Source organism: Megalobrama amblycephala, linkage group LG1, assembly GCF_018812025.1.
Source record: "Megalobrama amblycephala isolate DHTTF-2021 linkage group LG1, ASM1881202v1, whole genome shotgun sequence".
In the NCBI taxonomy this organism is placed as follows: Eukaryota; Metazoa; Chordata; class Actinopteri; order Cypriniformes; family Xenocyprididae; genus Megalobrama; species Megalobrama amblycephala.
The window spans coordinates 33,457,696-33,463,350 of NC_063044.1; the positions used below are offsets into that span (position 1 = coordinate 33,457,696).

The following is a 5,655-nucleotide window of genomic DNA, read 5'->3' on the forward strand; positions in this document are numbered from 1 at the left end:
ACGTGAAAGGAGCAGTATGTCCGAAATCCTCAGTAATCATAAAAGAGTAGGCGAGAAGTTCCCGGATGATCTACTGCTCCCGCCCAGATTCTGAAGTGTTCATCCGATGGACACTCTACTATCCCAGGAGGCCACGGGAGAGGATACGTCACGCTCGAACACGGAGGAGAAAAGCGCCGCGGATGTTTTCAAATGTGAGTATTAAAAACCAAAAACTTGGTTCCTTGTGTTAAAATCGCATTTGTTGAACTACTGTAGAGGTGTAAAGACGGTAGTAGCTAAGTGTAGTATAGTTGTGATTTTGCTGTAAAAACACGATTTATTATACAGCTAACAGGAGCTTCAATAACCACGTCTCCAAAGTGGATTTACATGAATTCCAAACCATATCCAACATAAAGTTGATTACTAAATGTTTATTTAACATCTGACAAGAAAATATTCAATAAGTATTGCAGCTAATGAGTACATCACAATATGAAATATACATCTTGAGTGATGTGTGCTAGAATTCACTGTTGTCAACACTTTACATGAATGTTAGTAAATGAATGAATGTAAATAAACAAGTGTACAAGTAACTAGACCTAAGTTATCTATTTCATTTGTCCGTTAGTACTTTTGGTAAATTAAGGAACATTTGTGTTGGATAAGAAGTGAGTTAACACATCATCAACATGTGAATGTAGATTTGAGCACATAAATCTCAGAGGAAACATGAATCTTGTCTGAATGTTACAGGGACAGATGATCACGTGTGTTTATCCGCTGATGAAGGAATGATGCCATCAAAGGCTTTGAGTGAGTATACTACAGAAATCAATACAAATCTATTTAAATATTAACTTGTAGTTTATTTTAATTACTGTAATTTCAAACAGAGTTATTACAGCACTTCTGATTCTTGATGTCAGTATGTTTGCTGCAGAGCTTTTGTGGTGGAGCAGGACCTGCAAGGCAAGATGATGGCGGCATTTGTGGGGAAAAGATACCAGCAGGGATTGAACAGCGTGAAGGCGAGTAAATAATGAGTGAATTTATATGTTTGGGTGAACTAACCCTTTAAGCCTCCAAATACAAACTGTATGTATGCATTTATATTATGGTAGTATCTTGAAAAAGTAAACTTTAAGAAATAATGAGCTTTATTGAGTGTTTGTGCCCAAGACACTAACAAAAAAGGCTTTACAAAAATCACACATTTATTTACAGGTTTGCTTTTGGCAGATGCTTTTATCAAAAGTGACATACAGTGCTCTTATTACAGGGATGATCCCCATGGAGTAACCTGGAGTAAAGTGTCTTGATTAAGGACGGTGACGGCTGCGGAGATCGAACCAGCAACCATCTGCTTACCTTTAGCCCACTACACCACTAAAAAAATGAAGCTGAAACAAAAAAATAGCACGTAACTGTAAAAATATTGAATGAAATATGTCAGGAAACAGAATTCTGACATGAATTATTAAACGTTTCAATCAGTTTAAATGTTTTACATGTAGTCTTGTTCATGGAGAGCACATGAATGTTTGCAGCAGACACAGCAGCAGCCAGATTGTCCTGCACATCTTCTCCCACTCTTGCTTCAAGGTTGGGGTTAGGGTTCAGGGGTCCATCATCATCTTCCTCATCCTCTGGATCAAAGATGTCCCCATTGAGAGGAGCAGCAGAGAGGGACATTATAGATGGCAAAGACAGGCGAAAGTGTTCATCAGCTGCTTCATCAGAATAAAGCTGCAGAATTGGCACATCTGTGTGAGATGGCAGCAGGACTGAAATATGCTATTGTAAAAACAATAAGTTTGAATAAAGCTTTGTTTCATGTGTTGTTGACTTGTATATGTATTTATTTATTGTGGTGATTACTTTTATTCATTCTATAACTCATTTATGTTTCCTATTGTCCGTAAATAAAATATATTTATTTTATTAATTCATACATTAATTCATTGCTTGACTGTAAATTGAGATGTATTCATCTTGGTTGTATTTGTCTAGTGTGTATTCATGCATAGCTATGCCATATGACAAAATATTACATTTTGCTTGTTTTACTAATACATTATTTTCAGTAAAAAAAGTAATTAAGTATTGATCAGCATTTATTATTATTATAAGTGTTAGGGTGGTCTAGCAATGCTGTTCATTCTGGGGTAATCTTATCTTTAGTAGTAATAAGTCAGTCTTCTCCAAAGGCGAGATCTTCGAGCAGCTGCCCAACATCTCCTTTGTGCAGATATTGCAAATGCTGAGGAAAACCGTACAAGGTAGCGTTGTCAAGTTACTGGTGCTGTGAGGTGTTAGTGCACCTGTCACTCATATCTTTTTTTATTATATTATTATTGCAGGGATGAATTATTATTATAGGGATGAAACGACAGTTAAATTCAACAAGAAAAAGGAAAACAGGAGATTTAAGCCACTTTTGCTTGTGGATAAAATTGTATGCATATCAAATAAAGAAATTAACAACATATTCAAGAGATCACGATTTTGGGTTTTCATTAAATAAAAAAAAATATATTTAAGGATAAAACTGTGGGTCACATTAGTAGGGTAAAAAAAAAAATCAATTTCAAGATATTTACAGATAGATGAATTAAACCTGTCACTCATTTCTTTTAAGTTGTTGCGCTTGTGATAACGTCGTAGGTCACATGATAACGTCAACATGGCGGATTATATCCGGATCACATTCATACTCAACGAGATTAGTACCTACTCTTCCAATTTGGTGTTTGCAAACAGCGATGACGTTTTTTGTGGGCGGAGCCTAGCTGGTTGCAGAAAATGACAGTTGAGCAGTAGAAGTCTATGGAAGCCACGAAATAAAAGAATAAAAAAAGTTAATTTCGAGTTGTTATCTCACAATTCTGACTTTTATTTCTCGCAAATCTGAGTTTACATCTCACATTTCTTACAAAGAAAAACAGAATTGTGAGATATACTCGTTATTCTCCCTGCTGAAAAAACCAGCTAAAACCAGCTTAAGCTGGTCAAGCTGGTTTTAGCTGGTCTCCCAGCCTGGTCATAGCTGGTTTCTCATGCTGGTTTAAGAGGGGTTTTGACCACTTTTTTAGCTGGTCTTAGCTGGTCAGGCTGGTTTTAGCTGGTTTAAGCTGGTCAGGCTGGTTTTAGCTGGTCAGGCTGGTCTTAGCTGGTCAGGCTGGTTTTAGCTGGTTTAAGCTGGTCAGGATGGCTGGTCTTAGCTGGTTTTAGCTGGTCAGGCTGGTTTTAGCTGGTCAGGCTGGTCTTAGCTGGTCAGGCTGGTTTTAGCTGGTTTAAGCTGGTCAGGCTGGTTTAAGCTGGTCATGCTGATTTAGCTGGCCAGGCTGGTCTTAGCTGGTCAGACTGGCTGGTTTTAGCTGTTCAAATTGATTGATTTTGATTGACTGTTTGATTTGATTGATCACATCTCAGCCGGCATTTCAACGTTGAAACAACGTCAGGTACCATGGTTGGATCAACGTTGATCCAATTTTGCAAATTGGATCAATGTTAATATTGTGACGTTGTTTCACCGTTGATATTGCGTCGTGGTTTCATCATCTTATGGTTGAATTAATGTTGGATTACCTTTCGATTTTGCAAATTGGATCAACGTTGAAAATGCGACGTTGTTTCAACCTGTTACCCTCAACACGGATAAATACACTATTTTACATGAAATTTCAATCTAGTTTGCGTTTGTACGAACATGACAATACTACATAATTACTGTACATGCACTAAAAAAATACTAAAAACACTTTATAAAACAAAACATCTCAACTTTGCAATGTTTAGAGGTAATATTAAAAACCTGTAGCATACAATATGAAAGTGCAAGTTTTTTTTTCTACAATTACAGCACAAACCTTAAATCAAGGCTTTTCTAGCTCAAAATGACGCAGAACATTCACGTGTACTATACCTTCAACTAGATAAAAAAACAAGTAAAGTATTTTATTAATTAATTTATTATTTTGAGAACATCATATGCAGTGTCTGACAGTATTTTGTAAGACCGATAGGCCTCAGTTCATCTAGAGAGGGATTGCACTCCATAAGAAATCTGTCAATTTTAAAGATACATCAAGAAATGCAGTAATCATCTTCCTACAAAGATGGTTGATGCTGTGGACCAGGGACCTTGACTTCGTTGACTGTGGTGGTTGTGAATGTGATGACTGGTAAAGAGTGAGGGTACCGATATTTCTGTCCTGGAACTGCCTTTTATGCAGTGGAGGTTTGTGGAACAGTTTGAGGACGGACACAGGCCAGGATCCTGCAACAGAACCATGTTGGTGGAAAAGGGGAATCGGAGCATGTGACTGCCTGTCTGAGTTTTGTTAATAGCTGGAGACAACATCAAATTTGACAGGGAGCCACCTAGTAATTCACTATGCAGGAAAAAAAAAACCCTGCCTTAAATTAAATACATATAATATGTAAGGAGAAAAGCCTTGTTCAGTACTTGGACACATAGTGTAGTTGTGCTTTGGGTGATCCAAGACAGTCGCAGCAGCTCAAGGTCCTTTCTGATGCCGTCCCCTCCTCTCTCTTCACTTGTCCACTGTCATTACTGCTGTGTATATAAAAAACAAACAAACATCAAAATATATTATCATTTAATACTTACACAGATTTATATTGTTTCCCCTGGGGGCTCGATATATTACTAATTATATAGAGAAACATTACACAACAGAATCCTATCTATACTTTGTAAATAAATTAAAATCAACCTAAGTGCATTTATATTCAATTAAGTAATAGAAAATCACAAAATGTTAATAAATCAACTAGAAAAAGAAGTGACAGTGATATAGACAACAATCTCTTACCAAATTGCCAGTGATCAGCCAGAGGTTTGGTGAATCTACAAAAAGGAAAGAAATGGTTCACTGAAAACTCCTTAAAATCAGGAATTTAATTTTTACTACAGACCTATTCATATTTTTGGGTTTCTCAGAAGCGGAAGTCGTCATAGTTGGGTAAAAGTCTATGGCGGTGAATGAGAGAATAAATGAAATATATTTTTTGTATTCCCATTTTCTCAATAGCAAAAGAAAAACTAAACAACAGTGTTTTCACAACTTTCAAAAAGATGAAAAAAATAGAGAGAGATTGATAACCGATTTACCGTCACTCCCATAGCTGCTACAGGAAATCATATTCACTGAAAAAAATGATTTTGGCCATGCTTAAATTAAGCATAATTACATTTTGCTTGTTTAAATCATTTAAATTTAGTTTTTGATTTTAATAAAAAAATTTAATTGGTTTTATGGGAATTACAAGTGTTTTGAACCAAGCTGTGTAAATTCATTAAAGTCAGTAAAAAAAATTACACGACGAGTTGAACTTGAAGGGTTTTGAAGGGTTTCATCGGTTTCATCATTCGACCAATTTGCACAGTAAGTAATATTTCATATTATGCATTACTATTTATCACAATAACTAGTTTGTTGACTGTATAAAGAGTATAAAATGCTCGGGTTTAGAGCGCATCTATTGGACAAATTCCAGCGACTAATCATCACATACTTCGCGCACCTGCACTAAGGCCTAATTTTACAGATTTTATGTATGTACAGATTTTACGGAATGTACTTTTAAGATATGGAAAAGAATTTTGGAAAGAATTTTGCATCAATATGCTGTTTGTTCATA

The 5,655-nt window shown here is 36.0% G+C and overlaps 1 long non-coding RNA gene across 2 annotated transcripts; it reads right to left on the minus strand.

Annotated features, from left to right (window-relative positions):
* Window positions 1-3,941: 3,941 nt before the first annotated feature.
* LOC125268261 lies at window positions 3,942-4,864 on the minus strand. 2 transcript variants are annotated; one of them, XR_007184858.1, is made up of 2 exons: window positions 4,827-4,864; window positions 3,942-4,567 (listed from the first exon to the last, which is right to left on the minus strand). It is a non-coding gene; the product is annotated as an uncharacterized LOC125268261 (long non-coding RNA). The 2 variants fall into 2 exon arrangements; XR_007184859.1 differs by having other exon boundaries at window positions 3,942-4,564; window positions 4,827-4,862.
* Between the last annotated feature and the right edge of the window lie 791 nt (window positions 4,865-5,655).